At 47.5% G+C, this 24666-nt stretch overlaps 1 protein-coding gene across 7 annotated transcripts in view; it reads right to left on the reverse strand.

Annotated features, from left to right (window-relative positions):
• The window catches only part of fbxl16 (F-box and leucine-rich repeat protein 16), a 300505-nt gene that overhangs the window by 181604 nt on the left and 94235 nt on the right, over positions 1–24666 (reverse strand). The window contains exon 1 of one of the 7 annotated variants that reach the window (XM_072481743.1): positions 23537–23814. The exons of 1 other annotated variant lie outside the window; for it this stretch is intronic. The gene's annotated coding sequence lies outside the window, so the exon portion shown is untranslated. Of the gene's footprint in view, positions 1–13533; positions 13661–18812; positions 19209–19305; positions 19419–21208; positions 21229–21556; positions 21578–23536; positions 23815–24666 lie in introns of those variants that run through there. 5 more of the 7 variants (XM_072481748.1, XM_072481749.1, XM_072481745.1 and 2 more) reach the window with 5 other exon arrangements.

Genomic DNA, 24666 nt, shown 5'->3' on the forward strand with positions numbered 1-24666 from the left:
GAAAATACATTTCTGTGCGTATTGTTCTCTATGAATGTTTCAGCAATTTGTGCTCTGGGAGGGGTACATTAACCGTAGGATCCCTACACTGCAGAAGGAGGCCATTCGGCCCATCAAGTCAGCATCGACCCTCCAAAAGAGCACCCAACCCAAGCCCAATCCCCCACCCTATCCCCATAACCCCAACTAGGGGCAACTTAGCATGGTTGGGGCTGGTTTACCACAGTGGGCTAAATAGCTGGCTTGTCAAGCAGACCAAGGCCAGCACCGCGAGTTCAATTCCCGTACCAGCCTCCCCGAACAGGCGCTGGAATGTGGCGACTAGGGGCTTTTCACATTAACTTAATTTGAAGCCTACTTCTGACAATAAGCGATTTTCATTTCATTTTCATTTCTCAATCCACCTAACCTGCACACCTTTGGACTGTGGGAACACCCGGCGGAAACCCACGCAGACAGGGGGAGAACAAGTACAGGCAGAGCAGTCATTTTCAAACTCAGGGTCACGACCCACAGGTGGGTGTCAGGCAGGTGTCAGGAGGGTCATAGAGCAATCTGTCGCAGCATTCCCGATCAGGGGAAGAAGTGCCCAACGGCCACAACTGGCTTTGAAAAATGCTGGCCACCCCACCCCACGCATGTGTGCCCCCTCAGCCGGATGTAGCAGTGCGCAGGCCCGGAGCCCAACGGGCAGACCACCAGCTCAGTACGTCAGCGCGCTGGCCCAGGAGCAGAACTTTGTTTTAATCGATTAGTCTTCCCGCCAGAAATGACGGCAGAGAGCAGGTCACGCTCCCGGTACACTGACGGCACATACTCTGGGCACTAAGTTACTGAAGAGAGCTTCCTCCATTTTTAGCTGCCAGCAAGCAAGCCACAGGACTGTGTGAAGAATCATTCTGGAGTAAGGAAGAGAGGGCCAGAGACACAAACAGGTCAGGATCTCACAATTGAATCTGGAGAGAGCTTCTCGGGAGAGTCCACGGCAGGACAAAGCAGTGCTGGTGTGAGCTCCTGGAGCTCTGATGAACAACTCAGGCAGAAATGTAACATTGATGAACAAATGGGTTGGAGAATCGCCGGGGGCTGCCGTGAATCCCGCCCCCGCCGGTTGCCGAAGTCTCCGGCACCGGATATTCGGCGGGGGCGGGAATCGGGCTGCGCCAGTTGGCAGGCCCCCCCGCTCGATTCTCCGGCCCGGATGGGCCGAAGTCCCGTCGATAAATTGCCTGTCCCGCCGGCGTGGATTAAACCACCTTTTGAACGGCGGGACAAGGCGGCGCGGGTGGGCTCCGGGGTCCTGGGGGGGGGGATCTGGCCCCGGGGGGTGCCCCCACGGTGGCCTGGCCCGCGATCGGGGCCCACCGATCCGCGGGTGGGCCTGTGCCGTGGGGGCACTCTTTCCCTTCGGCCTCCGCCACGGTCTCCACCATGGTGGAGGCGGAAGAGACTCCCTCCACTGCGCATGCGTGGGAAACTGTCAGCGGCCGCTGACGCTCCCGCGCATGCGCCGCCCGGGGATGTCATTTCCGCGCCAGCTGGCGGGGCAACAAAGGCCGTTTCCGCCAGCTGGCGGGGCGGAAATTCCTCCGGCGTCGGCCTAGCCCCTCAATGTTGGGGCTCGGCCCCCAAAGATGCGGAACATTCTGCACCTTTGGGGCAGCGCGATGCCCATCTGATTGGTGCCGTTTTGGGACGCCAGTCGGCGGACATCGCGCCGTTTCCGGAGAATTTTGCCCATCGTGTGCATGGGTTGTGAAGGATGGCCGGTTGGTAAAAATGGGTCCCCGGAAAAAAAGTTTGAAAAACACTGATGTAGAGTATGGATCGATATGGTCTGTTTTAGTTCCGTGTCTTCGGTAAACCAATGACACAAGTAACAGACTTGTTAAAACGAGCCATGAATCACAGAAGAGACTGGGTGACGCGCGCCTGAAACTGAATTTTTGAGGCTGACTTCTTCACTCTTGAGGAAAATCCAGGAACAATTTTACCTTTTTGTCATCGCGAAGGAAAATCACAGGAAGGATTCAAGGAAAGAAAAAGGAAAATGTAATATTTTGGTGAAAAGCCAAACAGTGCTTTACACTATCTGTTTTTGCATCTGACAAAACAAGCTCAAAATCCCATCTGGATTAGTTTAGCCTCAAATCTGATTGCCATATGCAGGTTTAAGAGAGGTTAATTTCCATTTATTCTTTTGACTCGTGTATTTGTTTCCCGGTTAGCAAATTAGATATTGCTATTTTGTTGAAGAAATGCCCATTTTCAGGATAATGAATAAACAGCTAGCAAAAACTGTGGCAATATGTGGATTTGAAACTTCTTGGCTGCAATCAAAAATTACCAGCCAGTTATCATTCCTGCTCAGTAATGGTCCTTCAACACTTTACAGGTAACATTATTTGAATGTTGAAAAGCTTGTTCACCCAGCTGTGGATTGCACGATTCTCTACTGAACATTATTTTATTCTTTAATGGGACCTAGCTGTTGCTGTGTTGCCACCATTTGATGCCCGTCCCTAATGTCCCTTGAACTGAGCAATCCTGGAAACCATTCTCACAGTTAAGAGTCAACCACATTGCTGTGGGCCTGGAGTCACGTGTAGGCCAGGCCAGGTAAGGACGGCAGATTTCCTTCCCTAAAGGACATTAGTGAACCAGGTGGATTTTTGTGACAATCGATGATAGTTTCCTTGTCACCTCTCCTCAGGATAACTTTATATTCTAGATTTTATTGAATTTAAATTCCACCAGATGCCATGGCGGGATTTGAACTGACGTCCCCAGAGCATGAACATGGGTCTACGGATGTCTAGTCCAGTGGCGTGACCACTATGTCAAGATTTACACCATTGTCTTCCACCCCAACAACTGTAAAGATCCCAATTGTTGTTAATTTCTGCTCAGTAATATATGCATGTTTCTGTTAGGGAGTAGACAGCCTCCATTTCATAGACAGTACTTGCTGTACTTTACGTGCGTCCATTAGTGCATCCTTGGCAAGGGTACTGCCAGAGTGTGAGACTGGCAGTGCCAAGGTATCAGGCCGGCATTTTTCCTGCACTGGGGATCTGGCCCGCGGGTGCCCTGCTCATGTGAGGTGGGGTGCGGGGGTCTTCAGTGCAGGAATCGGGACTAATTATAGCTTCAGCAGGCCGTACCCTCTGTGGCCCCGAATTGCAACAAATTCCGATTAGATAGTCAGGTGTTTCTCGCCGCTTGCGAGCACTGGGAAATACCCGGCTAAACGCGTTTGGCACGAGACTCTGTTGTGTTATTGTTAGATCATTAGTTCGTCCATTGCATCGACAATACCTGCTATACATTACATGTCTCCATTAGTTTGTCCATTGACTGGACAGTACCTGCTGTATATTACATGTCTCCATTACTGTGTCCATTGCCAGGACAGTACCTGCTGTACATTACGTGTCTCCATTAGTGCGCCATCGCCAGGACAGTACCTGCTGCACATTATATTTCTCCATTGGTGCGTCCATGGCATGGACAGTATCTGCTGTACATTACGTGTGGCATTACCTCCAGCAATTATGAAATCAAGCCCTTCTGCTCCACTATGATATCCCCACCAATAGCCGGTACACCTCGGTTCTGGGACACAAAACTTTCCTGTACTACAGGCATTCAATTCTGCCACTTAAATGTGTCACTTCTTTAAATTCACGGAATTGTCATGTGAGAGTACCTTTAAGAAATGGGTGTTTAAGAAATGTACCTTTAAGAAATGGGTGTTTATCAGTGATGTCAGAATGTGAGTGGAGCTGGGCTCTCTGTCAGCTTTTTACTTTCATTTTAGGCTCTTTGCTGCAGGATGTGTCTTAGTTTCGTTTTCAGAGCTGGATAGCTGCAGTCACAGCCAGAAGGTGCATTAGTCTCTCTCTTTAATCTAAAGACTGTAAATCAATCCTTTGGTGATTTAAAACCAATAACTGCTCTCAGTAGTAACTTTAACCTGATGTGCTTCTGTTAAAAGTTTTTTTAAAAGTCTTATGGATGTTAAAAGGACAGCTTAAGGATTACTTAGTGTTGTATTCTTTGGGGGTTGTATTTGAATTGATGGTTGCTAAGATGTTCACTGTATGTTTTAAAAAGGTTAACTTGAGTTAATAGAATAAACATTGTTTTTGCTTTAAAAAATACTTTCCGATTTCTGCTGTCCCACACCTGTAGAGTGGGCCGTGTGCTCCCCATACCACAATATAGTAAAAGTTGTGAGTCAGGTGAACTCCATGATACACTTTGGGGTTCTCTAAACCCTAGCTCATAACAGAATCCAGTTTCAATCTGGTGTAAAGTAACCATTGATGATGATGTCTTAAAATACGCCATTGGTTCCCTATTGGTCTTCGAGCAATCTAACATATCCTCCTCTTCTGCTGGCAGCCAGCGCTCAGTTCTGGTCTAACCGTGGTCGAGAAGGCAATTGCCACTTTACACCAACATCAGACCACTTTTAATTCCCAATCTATTTTGCAGCAACGAATGATTCAGAAGAATGCCTGCTGTAAATTGACCAAAGACACCGACATGTTGTAAATTTATTACGAATGTGCGCGGTCAAAGCTCCAGACGTGCAGAAAGCCTCCAAGAATGCAATCCAGTCTCTTTAATCTACTCAATATCATAATAACAGCTTATCGTAGGCTTCAATGAAGTTACTGTGAAAAGCCCCCAGTCGCCACATTCTGGCACCTGTTCAGGGAGGCCGGTATGGGAATTGAACCCACGCTGCTGGCATTGTTCTGCATTTCAAGCCAGCGGTTTAGCCCACTGTGCTAAACCAGCCGCATGATATCATGATATTGTGAGGAAGGCATCAAACCTCTAGCCAATCATGCTCTTCCCCAAGAATTTCAGGAGATACCTGGAGATGAATCCACTTTAAAGGAATAGTAGTGCTCTCATAATATGTCAGGGGAAATGTTGTTGCTTGTCTGTCCACTAAACTGGGGATGAAGCCCCTTTCCCTTTACAGAGCCAAAAACCGCAGTAAATGTTTGGATACCAGCTTCATCTCATATCAAACATAGGCCTGTCCAGAACTGATTTCAAATCGGCCAGCCCAACAAGGGATCCAGAGAGAGCCCCACACAGCAAATTAAAATCATTGATTTCTCTACGCACACCCTCTCTCCCATCCCCCCCCGAGCCTCAAAGGCCCCAAGAAGAAAACACAATTGAAAACTAGTGATGAGGAATTGACGAATTTATGAAAGGAATCCTCTCGAGCAGATACCTCACATTCTGGAAGGCAGGCCCAACGCTTTGATACTGATAATACAAGATGGATTTATTTTCATAGCTTCGTCAAGAAGCTCCTCCATCTGCCCAAAGTCAGTTTCTGAAGTATGGACATCAGGCACATTGATTCTAACAAGGCTCCTAACATCCTCCCTTCCTGACTATGGCCCCATTGTTGGAAGAAATTAAAGAATTATCCGGGGAGAGAAACATGTCTGAATAAGAGATCAGGTTAATGAAGTATTGCTACAATGCGACTGATTTCTGAAAATTTAAGGTTTTCGCAAAATATTCTGTCTGAATTTCGGAATGAATACTCTCCTCGCACTCCCTCTGTCTTCTCTCGCCCTTACATTTTCATGATGGATGAGCTGCTTTAATTACATTTGACTGGTTAAACGCACAGAAACTAACATAAATACTCTCACAAACATGCTCACTCATACGCACTCACACACAAACATGCTCATACAAACACACACACATGCACACAAACACACTCACTCACACAAACACACTCACTCATACACACATACCCACACACAGTCACACACATATGCTCATACACAAACACACACACATGTTCATACTCACACACATACACTTACGCTCACTTACAAACATATCCTCTCATACACACAGAAACACAAACCCTCTCAAACACAACCACACAAGCCCTCTCATATACACACACAAACCTTCTCATACACACTGACACTCTCATATATAGACACACTCTCATACACACACAAGCCCTTTCATACACATGTCCTTCCATACACACACACATCTTCTCATAAACATACACATCCTCTCATACACAGACACACAAACCCTCTCAAACACACACCAACACAAACCCTCTCATACATACCAACGCAAACTCTCTCATTCGGAAACAAACCTTCTCATACACACAAACACTGTCTCTCTCACACACGCACACATAACCCTCTCATACATAGAATCCCTAAGTGCAGAAGGAGGCCCATCGAGTCTGCACCGACCCTTCGAATCAGCACTCTTCCCATGTCCAGTCCACCATCCACCCTGCCCTATCCCCGTAATGTAACCTGCACATCCCTGGACACTAAGGGGCAGTTTATCATGGCCAATCCATCTACCCCATACATCTTTGGACTGTGGGATGAAACCGGAGCAACCAGAGGAAATCCATGCAGACACGGGGCGAATGTACAAACTCCACACAGACAGTGACCCAAGGCCGGAGTGCTAACCACTGTGTTACCGTGCCAGCACTGACACTCTCATACATACATACAAACACCCCCTTTCATATGCAATCATACCCTCTCATACACACACACATACCCTCTCAGAAACACACACACTTTCATGCATATACATACTCTTGGAGACACAAACACACCCTCACATACACACACACAGTCACACACTCTCATATACATACACACACACTCATGGGCAGCACGGTGGCACAGTGGTTAGCACTGCTGCCTCACAGTGCCTGGGTCCCGGGTTCGATTCTGGCCTTGGGTGACTATCTGTGCGGAGTCTGCACATTCTCCCCGTGTCTGCGTGGGTTTCTTCCGGGTGCTCCAGTTTCCCCCCACAGTCCAAAGATGTGCAGATTAATTGCCCCTTAGTATCCAAAAGATTAGGTGGGGTTACTGGGTTACAGGGATGGGATGCGGGTGGGGGGGTGAGCCTAGGTAGGGTGCTCTTTCAGAGGGTCGGTACAGACACGATGGGCCGAATAGCCTCCTTCTACACTGTAGTGATTCTATGATTCTGTACACACACACCCTCATATGCACACACACCATCTCATATACACACACCCTCTCTTATACACAAACAAGTGCATGCACACCCTTTCATATATTCTGAGACATACCCTTAGATACAAACACACACATGCACCCTCTCATACACACGCCTATCTCATATACACAGACACACACACACTCTCATATACACACACAGACACTCTCATATACACACACACACACTCTCTCATATACACACACACACACTCTCATATACGCACACACACTCTCATATACACACACAGACACACACCCTCATTCCACAAACACACACCCTCTCATATAAACTGACACACTCCCTCATTCCACATACACACACCCTCTCATATATACTGGCACACACCCTCATATACACATACACACACCCTCTCATATATACTGACACACATCCTGATATACACATACACACACCCTCTCATATATACTGACACATACCTTCATATTCACACATACACACACCCACTCATATATACTGACACACACCCTCATTCCACATACACACACCCTCTCATATAGACTGAGACACATTCTGATATACACATACACACACATTCTCATATATACTGACACACACCCTCATTTCACATACACACACCCTCTCATATATACTGATACACATTCTGATATACACATACACACACTCTCTCATATATACTGACACACACCCTCATTCCACATACACACACCATCTCATATATACTGACACATACCCTCATTTCACATACACACACCCTCTCATATATACTGATACACATTCTGATATACACATACACACACTCTCTCATATATACTGACATACACCCTCATTCCACATACACACACTCTCTCATATATACAGACACATACCCTCATATACACATACACACACCCTCTCATATATACCGACACACACCCTCATTCCACATACACACACTCTCTCATATATACTGACACATACCCTCATATACACATACACACACCCTCTCATATATACTGACACACACCCTCATTCCACATACACACACTCTCTCATATATACTGACACATACCCTCATATACACATACACACACCCTCTCATATATACTGACACACACCCTCATTCCACATATACACACTCTCTCATATATACTGACACACACCCTCAATTCACATACACACACCCTCTCATATATACTGAGACACATTCTGATATACACATACACACACTCTCTCATATATACTGACACACACCCTCATTCCACATACACACACTCTCTCATATATACTCACACATACCCTCATATACACACACACAACCTCTCATATATACTGACACACAACCTCATATATACACACACACACCATCTCATATATACTGACACATACCCTCATATACACATACACACACCCTCTCATATATACCGACACACACCCTCATTCCACATACACACACCCTCTCATATTTACTGACACACACCCTCATTCCTCATACACACACCCTCTCATATATACTGACACACACCCTCATATACACATACACACACCCTCTCATATATACTGACACACATCCTCATTCCACATACACACACCCTCTCATATATACTGACACACACCCTCATATACACGTACACACACTCTCTCATATATACTGACACACGTCCCTATATACACATACACACATCCTCTCATACAAACATATACACACCCTCTTGTATATACTGACACATACCCTCATATATACAAACACAAACCCTCTCATATATACTGACACACACACTCACACACGCCCGCTTACATATACTGACACACACCCTCATATACACATACCCATGCCCTCATATATATTGACACACATCCTCTCATGGACACACACACTCTCGTATATACTGACACACATCCTCATTTACACACACACACACACACACCCTCCCTCTTATATACATTGCCGCGCACCCTCATATACACATACACACACTCTCTCATGTATGACACACACCCTCTCATACATACTGACACACATCCTCATACACACACACCACACCATCTCATACATACTGACACACATCCCTATATACATATACACACCATCTCATATCTGCTGACACAGGCCCTTACATACACATACACACACCCACTCATATACACATATACACAGACCCTCTCATATACACTGACACACACCCTCATTCCACATACACACACCCTCTCATATATACTGACACACACCATCATATACACATACACACACTCTCTCATATATACTGACACACGTCCCTATATACACATACACACACCCTCTCATATACACATACACACACCCTCTCATACATACTGACACACACCCTCATTCCACATACACACACCCTCTCATATATACTGACACACACCCTCATTCCACATACACACACCCTCATATACACATACACACATCCTTTCATACAAACATATACACACCCTCCTGTATATACTGACACATACCCTCATACACACACAAACTCTCATATATGCTGGTGCACACCCACATAGACACAACCCCTCTCATATATACTGACACACACCCTCACACACGCCCTCTTACATATACTGACACACACCCTCATATACACATACCCACGCCCTCATATATATTGACACACACACCCTCTCATGGACACACAGACTCTCATTTATACTGACACACATCCTCATTTACACACACACACACACACACCCTCCCCCTTATATACATTGCCACACACCGTCATGTACACATACACACACTCTCTCATGTATGACACACACCCTCTCATACATACTGACACACATCCTCATACACACACACCACACCATCTCATACATACTGACACACATCCCTATATACATATACACACACCATCTCATATATGCTGACACAGGCCCTTATATACACAAACACACACCCTCTCATATACACATACACACACACCCTCCCATATACACATACACACCCTCTCATATATACTGACACACACCCTCATTCCACATACACACACCCTCTCATATATACTGACACACACCCTCATTCCACATACACACACCCTCTCATATATACTGACACACACCCTCATATACACATACACACACTCTCTCATATATACCAACACACGTCCCTATATACACATACACACATCCTCTCATACAAACATATACACACCCTCCTGTATATACTGACACATACCCTCATACACACACAACCTCACATATATGCTGGCACACCCACATACACACAACCCCTCTCATATATACTGACACACACCCACACACACGCCCCCTGACATATACTGACACACACCCTCATATACACATACCCACGCCCTCATATATATTGACACACACCCTCTCATGGACAGACACACTCGCTCATATATACTGACGCATGCCCTCATTAACACACACACACCCTCTTATATATACTGACACACACCCTCATTCCTCATACACACACCCTCTCATATATACTGACACACACCCTCATATACACATACACACACTCTCTCATATATACCAACACACGTCCCTATATACACATACACACATCCTCTCATACAAACATATACACACCCTCCTGTATATACTGACACATACCCTCATACACACACAACCTCTCATATATGCTGGCACACCCACATACACACAACCCCTCTCATATATACTGACACACACCCACACACACGCCCCCTGACATATACTGACACACACCCTCATATACACATACCCACGCCCTCATATATATTGACACACACCCTCTCATGGACAGACACACTCGCTCATATATACTGACGCATGCCCTCATTAACACACACACACCCTCTTATATATACTGACACACACCCTCATTCCTCATACACACACCCTCTCATATATACTGACACACACCCTCATATACACATACACACACCCTCTCATATATACTGACACACATCCTCATTCCACATACACACACCCTCTCATATATACTGACACACACCCTCATATACACGTACACACACTCTCTCATATATACTGACACACATCCCTATATACACATACACACATCCTCTCACACAAACATATACACACCCTCTTGTATATACTGACACACACCCTCATATACACATACCCATGCCCTCATATATATTGACACACATCCTCTCATGGACACACACACTCTCGTATATACTGACACACATCCTCATTTACACACACACACACACACCCTCCCTCTTATATACATTGCCGCGCACCCTCATATACACATACACACACTCTCTCATGTATGACACACACCCTCTCATACATACTGACACACATCCTCATACACACACACCACACCATCTCATACATACTGACACACATCCCTATATACATATACACACCATCTCATAGCTGCTGACACAGGCCCTTACATACACATACACATACCCACTCATATACACATATACACACACCCTCTCATATACACTGACACACACCCTCATTCCACATACACACACCCTCTCATATATACTGACACACACCCTCATATACACATACACACACCCTCTCATATATACTGACACACGTCCCTATATACACATACACACACCCTCTCATATACACATACACACACCCTCTCATACATACTGACACACACCCTCATTCCACATACACACACCCTCTCATATATACTGACACACACCCTCATTCCACATACACACACCCTCTCATACATACTGACACACACCCTCATATACACATACACACTCTCTCATATATACTGACACACGTCCCTATATACACATACACACATCCTTTCATACAAACATATACACACCCTCCTGTATATACTGACACATACCCTCATACACACACCTCTCATATATGTTGGCGCACACCCTCACACACGCCCTCTTACATATACTGACACACACCCTCATATACACATACCCACGCCCTCATATATATTGACACACACACCCTCTCATGGACACACAGACTCTCATTTATACTGACACACATCCTCATTTACACACACACACACCCTCCCCCTTATATACCTTGCCACACACCCTCATGTACACATACACACACTCTCTCATGTATGACACACACCCTCTCATACATACTGACACACATCCCTATATACATATACACACACCATCTCATATATGCTGACACAGGCCCTTATATACACATACACACACCCTCTCATATACACATACACACACACCCTCCCATATACACATATACACACCCTCTCATATACACATACACCCCCCCTCTCATATACACTGACACACACCCTCATTCCACATACACACCCCCTCTCATATATACTGACACACACCCTCATATACACATACACACACTCTCATATATACCAACACACGTCCCTATATACACATACACACATCCTCTCATACAAACATATACACACCCTCCTGTATATACTGACACATACCCTCATACACACACAACCTCTCATATATGCTGGCACACCCACATACACACAACCCCTCTCATATATACTGACACACACCCACACACACGCCCCCTGACATATACTGACACACACCCTCATATACACATACCCACGCCCTCATATATATTGACACACACCCTCTCATGGACAGACACACTCGCTCATATATACTGACGCATGCCCTCATTAACACAAACACACCCTCTTATATATACTGACACATACCCTCATATATACAAACACAAACCCTCTCATATATGACACACACCCTCACACACGCCCTCTTACATATACTGACACACACCATCATATACACATACACACACTCTCTCATATATACTGACACATGTCCCTATATACACATACACACATCCTCTCATACAAACATATACACACCCTCCTGTATATACTGACACATACCCTCATACACACACAACCTCTCATATATGCTGGCGCACACCCACATACACACAACCCCTCTCATATACACTGACACACACCCTTATATACACATACACACACCCTCCCATATACACATACACACACAACCTCTCATATATGCTGGCGCACACCCACATACACACAACCCCTCTCATATACACTGACACACACCCTCATATACACATACACACACCCGCTCATATACACATATACACACACCCTCCCATATACACATACACACACCCTCTCATATACACTGACACACACCCTCATACATACACACACACACCATCTCCTATATACTGACACACGTCCCTATATACACACCCACCACCTCATTTATACTGACACAGAGCTTATATACACATACAACACCCTCTCATATACACATACACATCTCGTATACACTGACACACCCTCATACACTCACTCATGTAATCACACACACAAAGCAGCCCAGTCTCCCTGCTCCTGGCGCCTGCCGACTCCCACCCAGAGCCTCTATGATGGACCTGCGGACATCCGCATCTCCAGGTCCCCCCACCCCCTCCGGCTGATCCAAGCCAGTAAAGGTTTGTTTCTCCGCTTCCCGGTCTCACCTGGAGCCAGCTCCCGTGTCCAGCCGGGCCACACCCCACACTCTCGGAGACATCGGGCGCTGACAAACCCCGCCGGAGGCTCCGAGCCGGCAGCTAAAAATAACCCCGAGCCGTGGCCAGTGGGTGAGACAATTCCTGGTGTCAGAGAATAAATGGAGCGCTGGGCGGAATAGGAATTAGTTCAGTCTTAAAGCGGCGCTGGCTTCTCCCCTTCAAAAAAAAACCCCCACCCCACACAACAAACCCTCAGCATTGCAACAAACGCGGAGACACACACAATGGGCTGTATTGAATTGCAAACCACACACTTCAATCAATGGAAACGGCAATTAGAATTGTGACATCCCCTCCCCCAGCAACAGGACAAAATGTGGGCTCCTGTTACCTCGAAGGAATACAGGGATGGCTATGAAAGTCAAATAAGAAATATTTAGCAGGAGAACGCCTCTGTCAGTTTCCTCCCTGTATTTATTTACAGAATATCTGCAGCTGGCGGCTGTATTTGTTTTATACAGTTGGAAGCAACGCCCCCCCCCCCCCCCCACCCCCTGTTCTAAGCGAACGCCCTGTTCTGATGGTTAAAAGATCCATCTAGCCCATTCCACTGACCCTGGGCAGATTCATTTCAGGATTAGTGCTCCCCACTCCCTTCTCGATATTTGCTGTCTTTTTTTAATAACCCAAAGTGGATTTTGCTACAACGCTGGGTTTTGCTGGTTGGCTGGACACACACACTAAATAAATGCTGCAATATTTGAAGATCTGAGAGGTGTACATAAACCCGCAGGGTGTGAGAACCCCGCCTCCAGTAAAACACAGCCCACAAGCCGCTTGAAGATGGACGCGTCCGGATAGCAGTGCGGGGGGTGGTTTAATATTGAAAAACAAACACAGCATTTCAGGCGGGGCTGGACACAGGGGGGATACATGTCTCTATGTGTGTGTGTGTGTCCTGGAACATGGTCACTCCCAAGTGGAAAATCAAAGGTTTGGGAGGGTCTGGTACCTGTGCCCAGTGTGGTTAGTGAGGGTTGGTCCCCATCCCCCCTTCCCCAGCAAGCTGCGCTCAGAGATGCTCCGCCCGAGACCCGCACACACACACACCAGCTTAGTAATGGGCGGGTTCACACACACACTCGCCATCTGCTCCCACATCCTCCCAGAGAGCCCCCACCCACCCACCTCCATCCCAGTGCCTGCTCAGTTCCAAACACATCCTGATGTTGTTGATCGGGACCCTCCCCACACACACACACACATTGAACTGATCGCAGTGAAATCCGGGAAGACTGCGTCAGGACTGCGGTGTTTTTTTTTTGGTGCGCTGTGGGCCCCCCTCTCAGCTCCCCGCCCATCGGCTCCAGGCTGCAGATGCCCACGTCAGACTGAACCGTGTGAAGGATATTTTTACTGCTCGGGTCTCTGGAGACGGACTCTCTGTGAACCTGACTCAATCTGAGCATTCGTACACTCTCAGATTCAATTACAGCCTATACACCCAACAAAATGTTATATAGATTCGTATACAGCCCAGACGCATAAAAACCCGAGTCATATACAATCCTAGACTCATATACAACCTCAAACCCATATACACTCAAAATATGTAGCCTCATATACACCCACAGATTAATAAAAACTCTTCTATATACACCCCCAGACTCATATACACTGAAAAATATATAGGCTCATATACACCCAGTGTATATACACTCCCAGACTCATATACACTGAAAAATATATCGGCTCATATACAACCCCACACGCATATAAACTGAAAAACATATAGGCTCATATACAACCCCAGACTCATATACACCCCTGGACTCATGTACACGCAAAAACATATATACTTATATGTAGCACAGGCGTATAAGCACCCCAGAGTCATATACACCCAGACTCGTGTACATCTCAGGACACATATACACCCCAGACCCATATACAGCCTGACTCATATACACCCCCAGACTCATATACACCCCAGACTTATATATGACAGAATCATAAACATCTCAGACTTAAAAACACTCCAGATTCATAAACATGGTGGTACTACTATCATGCTAAATGGCATAGATTTCACTGGAGGAGGCGAAGGATCCACAAATATTGCCCCCCCCCCCCCCCTCAATGATGGAGGAGCTCTGCACAGCAGTGTAAAAGATAAGGCTGAAGCATTCGCAACAATCTTAAGCCAGAAGTGTCAAGTGGATGATTCATCTCGGCCTCCTCCTGAGGTCCCCAGCATCACAGATGCCAGTCTTCAGGAAATTTGGGTCACTCCACGTGATATCAAAAAATTGCCAAGACACTGGACACTGCAAAGGCTACAGGCCCTGACGATATTCCGGCAATATTACTGAAGACATGTGCTCCAGAATTTGCTGCCTCCCCAGCCAAGCTGTTCCAGTACAGCTACAACTCTGGCATCTACCCGGCAATGTGGAAAATTGCCCACCTATGCCCTGTACACAAAAAGCAGGACAAATTCCAACCTGGTCAATTGCCTCCTCATCAGTCTACTCTCGATCATCTGTAAAGTGATGGAAGGAGTAATCAACAGTGCTATCAAGCAGCACTTACTCAGCAATAACCTGCTCAGTGTGAGCTCCACCAGGATCACTCAGCTCCTGACCTCATTACAGCCTTGGTTCAAGCATTTGACTGAGTATGGCATCGAGGGGCCCTGGCAAAACTGGAGTCATTGGGAATCAGGGGGAAAGCCATCCGCTGGTTGGAGTCACACCTAACACGAGGGACGATGGTTGTGGTGGTTGGAAGTCAATCATCTCAGTTCCAGGACATCACTGCAGGAGTTCCTCAGGGTAGTGGCCTAGGCCCAACCATCTTCAGCTGCTTGATCAATGACCTCCCTTCCATCATAAGGTCAGAAGTGGGGATGTTCATTGATGATTGCACAATGTTTAACACCATTCACCATATCTCATATACTGAAACAATCAATTACCAAATATAGCAAGACCATGGCAATATTCAAGCTTGGGCTGGCAAGTGGCAAGTAAAATTCACACCACACAAGTGCCAAGCTCCAGCAACAGAAAATCTAACTATTGCCCCTTGACATTCAATGGCATTATCATCACTGAGTCCCTCACTATCAACATCCAGGGTGTTACCATTGATCAGAAACTGAACTGGACTAGCCATATTAATACCGAAACTACAAGCGCAGGTCAGAGGCTAGGAATCCTGTGGGAAGTAACTCACCAAAAGTTTTTCCACCATCTACAAGGCACAAGTCAGGAGTGTAATGGAATACTCCCCACTTGCCTCGATTAGTGCAGCTCCAACAACATTCAAGAAGCTCGACACCATCCAGAACAGAGAAACCCCACTGATTGGCACCTCTTCAACAAATATTCAATCCCCCCCACCACCGATGTACAGTGGCACTTGTGTGACCCATCTACAAGATGCACTGCAGAAACTCACCAAGGCTCCTTAGACAGCACCTTCCAAACCCATGTCTGCTACCATCTAGAAGAACAGGGGCAGCAGATACATAGAAACACCAACATCTGCAAATTTCCCTCCAGGCTACTCACCATCCTGACTTGGAAATATATCGCTATTCTTTCACTGCCACTGGATCAAAATCCTGGAACACACCCCCAACACCACTGTGGGTGTACTTACATCACATGAACTGCAGTATTTCAAGAAGGCAGCTCACCACCACTTTCCCAAGGGCAATTAGGAATGGGCAATAAATGGCTGGCCTAGTCAGCAACGTCCACATCCTCTAAATGAATTTAAAAAACACCTCTGACTCATATACTCCCGGGTCTCAAATACACCAGATTAATTTACACCTCAGAACCATATACACCAGATGCATATACTCCCTCAGTCTCATATACTCTCTAAGTATCATATATACTCTCAGATGCATTTACTCCCCCAGACTCATATATACCTGAGACCCATATACAACCCAGACTCATATACACTCCTTAAATCATATACACCCCAGATGCATAATTTACATATCCCAGATTCATACACACCCAGACTCATAACAAACCCTGAGACTCATATACACTACCACTCATATACACCCCACTTATATACAACCCCAGACTCATATACAGCAAGGCTCATATACACCAGGCTCATATACAGGCCAGATTGACCTGCATCCCTAGATTATTATAATAATCATCTTTATTAGTGTCACAAATATGCTTGCATTAACATTGCAATGAAGTTACTGTGAAAATCCCATAGTCGCCACACTCTGGTGCCTATTCGGGTACACTGAGGGAGAATTCAGAATGTCCAATTCACCTAACAAGCATGTCTTTTGGGACTTGTGGGAGGAAACCCATGCAGACATGGGGAGAATGTGCAGACTCCACACAGACTGTGACCCAGGCCAGGAATTGAACTGGGGTCCCTGGCGCTGTGAAGCAACAGTGCTAACCACTGTACTACTGTGCTGTGGTGTACACCCCGACTCTTATGCACCCCAGACTCATATACACCCGCAGACCCATATACATACCCCAGACACACATGCACTCCTAGTTTCAAATACACCTCCAAATTCATATACACACCCCTATACTCAAACACACTCCCAAATTCATACAGACCTATACTGTATACACTCCTTGGCCATTACTTGCATGCACACTCCTAAAGCAACATACACTCCCCTGTCTATACACACCCCGGAACCTTACAGAATCCCAGACTCACACATACGCCTAGATTAACCTTAACTCGTGCACTCAACATGCACTCATTCACAAGTAAACTGTGTTCGCTTGAATACTGAGATCTGCACAACATACATTCCCAATCACAGAGATAGTTGTACACAGTCATATATACTCGCAGATGCTCATAAACACACTGCCATGTAGGCTTTCACAGCAGGTGTACGTATTCTACTTTGTTTGAAATTCTCTTTGTGTCTGACACACATTCTTTCACCTGACCCTCTCTATTTCTCACTCACATGTGGGCCAGCGCGTTTACACAACCCACCCCCTCTTAACTCCCTCACGGACACACTGACACGTTAATATTTCTCATTGACTAACCTCGCCCGCCCTCCCTTTCTCTCCCTGGCTACATACAGTATAATCATCTCTTGCCCTGTTCTCGTACCGCGTTCTCACCATTCAATATCTGCTCTCTTTTTAACTTGTCAATTTTTCATTTTTCTTTCTTTCATGCATCGTTCCGATGAAAAGCTCAGTATTTACCAGACAAGAAGAATAAAAAGGGGGCAAAGATTAAAATCTCACCCAATTCTGCATCCGTCGAAACACAATTTGGGTTTCAGTTGAAGTGAGTGGTGACACAGAGATATTCACAGGTGCCGAGGCCCCTTCTCTCTCAGAGAGGCTCATAAAAATTCTGATTCTGACATTTGTGGCTGGAAATATGGCTGATGTTTAAACGAGAAGGAAAAACAAGTCCCGATAGCTGGAGATGCCGAGCAAGGCGCTCCAAGCACAGCGGCTGGATCAGCACCGCGGACAGCGCCCAGCACACACTCGCACAGAGCGGTGCTAGTCCAGCACCCTGGACAGCGGCCACCGAGCGACCCGGAGGACAGCACCACTCCCCGGGGAGCTTGAACGCAGCTCGCCGAGTGATGACTGGATCCAGGTCCCGAGGAAAGCGCCGGATGAACCGGGCCACCAATGTACATGAATGGATGGAAACCCCCTCTCTCTCCCCCCCCCCCCCCCCCCGCCCCCGGCTGAATAGTACAGATCAATGGATCATTGTTACCTGGGTGGGGGGCATTTATCCTCCGTGTGTATCCACCGTGAGCCAAGGAAGAGCACCGGGGTCGAGCCCGGGTCCTGCCCCCCCCCCCACAATGCTCTCAGACAGCACCCCCCCCCCCCCCCCCCCCCCGCACCCCCGCCCCGACTGAGCGACAGGCAGACGGAGCAAACCTTCCCGATCCCGGTCGAAACGATGTGTCAGGGGAGGTAGATCCTGGCCCAGGTTTCACGCCCCTGGCCCATTAGTCCGCCGGCATCGTCTCAAGGATGACGCCTGACTAATGCCCCCCCGGGCCAGGCTCCCGGTGGTACCAGGGGAACAGTGCTCCAGAAAGGAAGCGACAGTTGCCACTAAAGGAGATGAGCGAGTGACACGTATCTACATTTCAATGATGATACATTTGAAATGCAACACTTCAGGGAAATAGCGAGCGCGCTGAGAAATCTGCAGCGGGGAAGGGGAGAGGGGATTGTCCACGTTGAGCAATGATTTTGAAAAATAAATCGAGCCATTCAGCCCTCTTTTTACTGGAGAATTCACATTTAAAGAGAGTTCAGGGGACGGGAGGAGGAAATCTGAGTGCCAAGGAGAGTATAGCAGAGAAAGAGGTTACTATTTGTAAGAAGTTGTCACTTGTAGCCTCACTCCAGTGACCGGCATGAGCCTGGCGCCAGGCAAACACACAAAAAACGACACACATTGCTCCATGGCCTGTTGGTTTGAAGTTTCTTGTGTTTTTGTTTACTTTGCCATTGCAGTGGGCGTGACCAGCTGCCCAACAGTCCAACCCCAAATCATGTTCACCCCATTGAACATCAGAGTCAGGGACAGAGAAATGGGGGTACACCCATCCGGCCCCTGCAACCTGCCCTTCCATTTAGTCACAACATGGCTGGCCTGGAAACCTTCACTCCACTGGCCCCTTCAATATCTATCAATCTCAATGTTACACCGATTACCATGAACATTGCGTTATTTCCAATAATAATCAAAGTCAAATTATTGGAATTTAATTTAAAACAAAAGGATTCCCCAGCATATTAAAATGAATAAAACGGCTCCATAAATATACTTAAATAGGAGAAAAAAAAGGCTGGGTTGAAATAAGGAGAATGTGGCCTGTGGGACTTGAGGCGATTTTAATAAAATGGGAAGGATTGAGACGCCTTTCCAGCGAGTAAGCGATTTTTCTTGAATTCTATAGGTTTCAGCGCAAGATTGGGTTTTAATCAGATTCCTGCTCCTTGGGTTCGGCCCGAAAAACAGCCTCCAGCCGGGGGAGCTGTCCTTTCAGAACCTGCAGCCTCTCAGGCGTCACCTTCGGCCTGTGGATTGTAATTCAGCACTTCTTCCCCCCCCCTCCCCTCCGCAAACTGACTGATGGGCCCCCGGCCAGAAAATGTGACACCAGTCATGTGAACAGTAACTTGGCCTCCCCAGACAAAAGCAACGCCATTCGATAAACCCGTCAACAGACCGGCTCAAAGCAGCCACTTAAAGAACAGATTGGAGCATTCACCGAGCAGTACCGTACATAACCAGCACTTCCAGTAACCCAGGACAACCTTCACCGAACGCTGCAATCATCCTGAAACTAGGAGAAACAAATATTCACCGCACAAAATAAACTGTCAGCCAGGGACATTATATATTGGCATTTTCACAGACGTCTCACTCTATTAACCCGACACAAATGTAGGTAGCAGCACAGAAACTCCAGATCCATAAAGATCCCATCACACACAAACTCTCACTCACGCACACACTGTCAAACGCATTGATAATTAAGGTGGTTTTTTTCCCCAATTCAATAAATCACACAGTTTGACCCAGTGATAGGCGTCCAGATTTCAGTTCCAGATGGATCCTTCCCGTCAGCTCTGATTGATGCTGGAATATGTACCAGACAGCACCCGCGTGAAGCAACGTGGACCGGTGCCCAGCTCCTTGTCCGCCATGGGGGGGGGGGGGGGGGGGGAGGCTTCTGAGCTCCACTCCCAGTACCAGACAATGGGACAACTTGGGAGGCACACGCACACAAACTCCCTCCCATTCAGGTCCGAGAGAATATAGAAACAAATGTCCAAAAGGAAAGGGATTCCTCACAACTCAATGTCACGAATCTTGTCCCTCACACAGCCAATCCTGCTCTGAACATATATTCACATGTCCAGATGCTCACTCCAGGACACTCGGTCACGCACACACTCTCCCGTTTCCCCTCTCAAAGTGCACATTCTCTCTCACATACCTTGGTCACATACCCCCTCACACACCAAGTCATTCCTTTAAACTCTCACTGGCAGAGACAGAAGTTTACATCTCACTGTCACTCCCTCACACACAGGCTGCCTCCTGCACACATGTACATGCATCGTCTGTCTCGCATTCACACGCACATGTTCTCCCGTGCCCCTCATAATGCTTGGGATTACATAACGAAAACAGGCCGTTCGGCCCAACTAGTCCGTATTGGTGCTAATCTGCCCCCAGAGGCAGTAGTTCTAATCCTATTTGCTCCTGCCGCTCCCATTTCCCTCTCACTCCCAACCACATTCACCAGCCCATCCGATTGAGTGTTGACATAATTCCGCCGTCAATCCTCCCTCCATCTCCCTCTCCCACTCATTCCCTCTCCCACATTTTCAGGCGTATGTATCCTAACGCAGACATACACATCTATCCTGTCTCGCACATCTACCGTCTCCGCACCATCCTCTCAATTCAAATTTCACACAAAATACCTTTCAGACAGACACATTCTCTCTCTCACACTGCCATTCTCACACATTCTCTCTCTCAGCCATTCTCACACATTCTCTCTCTCACTCACACACAGCCATTCTCACACACTCTCTCTCTCAGCCATTCTCACACATTCTCTCTCTCACACACACACAGCCATTCTCACACATTCTCTCTCTCTCAGCCATTCTCACACATTCTCTCTCTCACACACAGCCATTCTCACACATTCTCTCTCTCTCTCACACACAGCCATTCTCACACATTCTCTCTCTCAGCCATTCTCACACATTCTCTCTCTCACTCACACACAGCCATTCTCACACACTCTCTCTCTCAGCCATTCTCACACATTCTCTCTCTCACTCACACACAGCCATTCTCACACATTCTCTCTCTCTCACAAAGCCATTCTCACGCATTCTCTTTCTCTCTCTCAGCCATTCTCACACATTCTCTCTCTCTCTCACACACACAGCCATGCTCACACATTCTCTCTCTCTCGCCATTCTCACACACTCTTTCTCTCTCACACACACAGCCATTCTCACATTCTCTCTCTCAGCCATTCTCACACATTCTCTCTCTCACACAGCCATTCTCACATTCTCTCTCTCAGCCATTCTCACACATTCTCTCTCACACAGCCATTCTCACATTCTCTCTCTCAGCCATTCTCACACATTCTCTCTCACACACAGCGATTCGCACATTCTCTCGCTCTCTCAGTCATTCTCACACATTCTCTCTCTCACAGCCATTCTCACATTCTCTCTCTCTCACAGCCATTCTCACATTCTCTCTCTCTCTCACACACACACATACGGCCATTCTCACACATTCTCTCCATCTCAGCCATTCTCACACATGAAAAAAATGAGAATCGCTTATTGTCACAAGTAGGCTTCTAATGAAGTTACTGTGAAAAGCCCCTAGTCGCCACATTCCGGCGCCTGTTTGGGGAGGCTGGTACGGGATTTGAACCATGCTGCTGGCCTGCCTTGGTCTGCTTTCAAAGCCAGCAATTTAGCCCTGTGCTAAACCAGCTCCTCATTCTCTCTCTCAGCCATTCTCATACATTCTCTCTCTCTCAGCCATTTTCACACATTCTCTCACACACACACACAGCCATTCTCACACATTCTCTCTCTCTCTCTGATACACACAGCCATTCTCACACATTCTCTCTCTCTCTCTGTCATTTTCACACATTCTCTCTCTCAGCCATTCACACACATTCTCTCTCTCACACACACAGCCATTCTCACACATTATCTCTCTCTCTCTAATATGCCAGTTTTATTCAATTCACTCTTGTGCATATCTCTCACACACAGACACACGGAAGCTGCCTCATTCAGGCATTCTTTTCCTTGTAGCTGACATGGCAACATGTCCTGCCACACTGCGCCTGTCAGGGCCAGGCCTCTGCGCACCCTGGGCACGGTGGCGTTTTATATGGAATTAGACCGGGGCAAGCTCTTACCGTTCAGAATTGTCCCAGCTCCATTCTTTACTCGCTCTTCCCCACGGAGAATGTGGCAAATGTTTATTATTTCAAAATTAAAATCAGTCCCTGGCGAATGGAACCGCCCCGATCTCTCTCTCTCTCTCCCTCTCTGTGTGTGAGTGAGTGTGTCTCTCGCTGTCTGTCTCTCTCTCACACACACACCAGCTAGAAGGCGGCTCCGGGCTCCTAAACATCCAAACCGCACAACCTCCTGGGGGCTCCTCGCCTCGAACAGATTGAGAATCAGAAAAGGAAGAGGAGGAGGTGAGGCTGTGGGAGGGGGAGGGAGGAGGGGGGAGGGGGAGGGGGAGGGAGGAGGGGGGAGGGGGAGGGGGAAGGAGGCTGTGGGAGGGAGGGAGGCCGTGGGGGGGGGGGAGGGGGTAGGGTGGCTGCGGGAGGGAGGGAGGAGGGGGTAGGGGAAGGGTGGCTGCGGGAGGGAGGGGAGGGGAAGGGTGGCTGAGGAAGGGAGGGGGATGGAGGCTGTGGGAGGGAGGGGGAGGGTGGCTGAGGGAGAGATGGGGAGGGAGACTGTGGGAGGGAGGGAGGGGGAGGGAAGCTGTGGGAGGGAGGTGAGGGGAGGGTGGCTACGGGAGGGAGGGGGGAGGGATGGAAGCTGTGGGAGGGAGGAGGAGGGATGGGGAGGGTGGCTGCAGGAGGGAGGGGAGATGGAGGCTGTGGGAGGGAGGGGGTGGGAGGCTGCAGGATGAAGGGGGAGGGAGCTGTGGGAGGGAGGGGGAGGGTGGCTGCGGGAGGGAAGGGGGAGGGAGGACGTGGGAGGGAGGGAGGCTGTGGGTGGGAGGAGGGATGGGGAGGGAAGCGGTGGGAGGGAGGGAGGGGTGCCTCTGATGGGTGAACACAGTACGAAGTCTTACAACACCAGGTTAAAGTCCAACAGGTTTGTTTCGAATCACTAGCTTTCGGAGCACTGCTCCTTCCTCAGGTGAACCTGTTGGACTTTAACCTGGGGTTGTAAGACTTCGTACTGTGCTCACCCCAGTCCAACGCCGGCATCTCCACATCTGATGGGTGAAGCTGGGGGCAGGCTGGGTGGGTGAGCTTGGGCAGGGGAGTCACAGCTCCTGCCGGGTCTGGTGCTGTGGGCAGTG

Source organism: Scyliorhinus torazame, chromosome 17 (assembly GCF_047496885.1).
Source record: "Scyliorhinus torazame isolate Kashiwa2021f chromosome 17, sScyTor2.1, whole genome shotgun sequence".
NCBI lineage: Eukaryota > Metazoa > Chordata > Chondrichthyes > Carcharhiniformes > Scyliorhinidae > Scyliorhinus > Scyliorhinus torazame.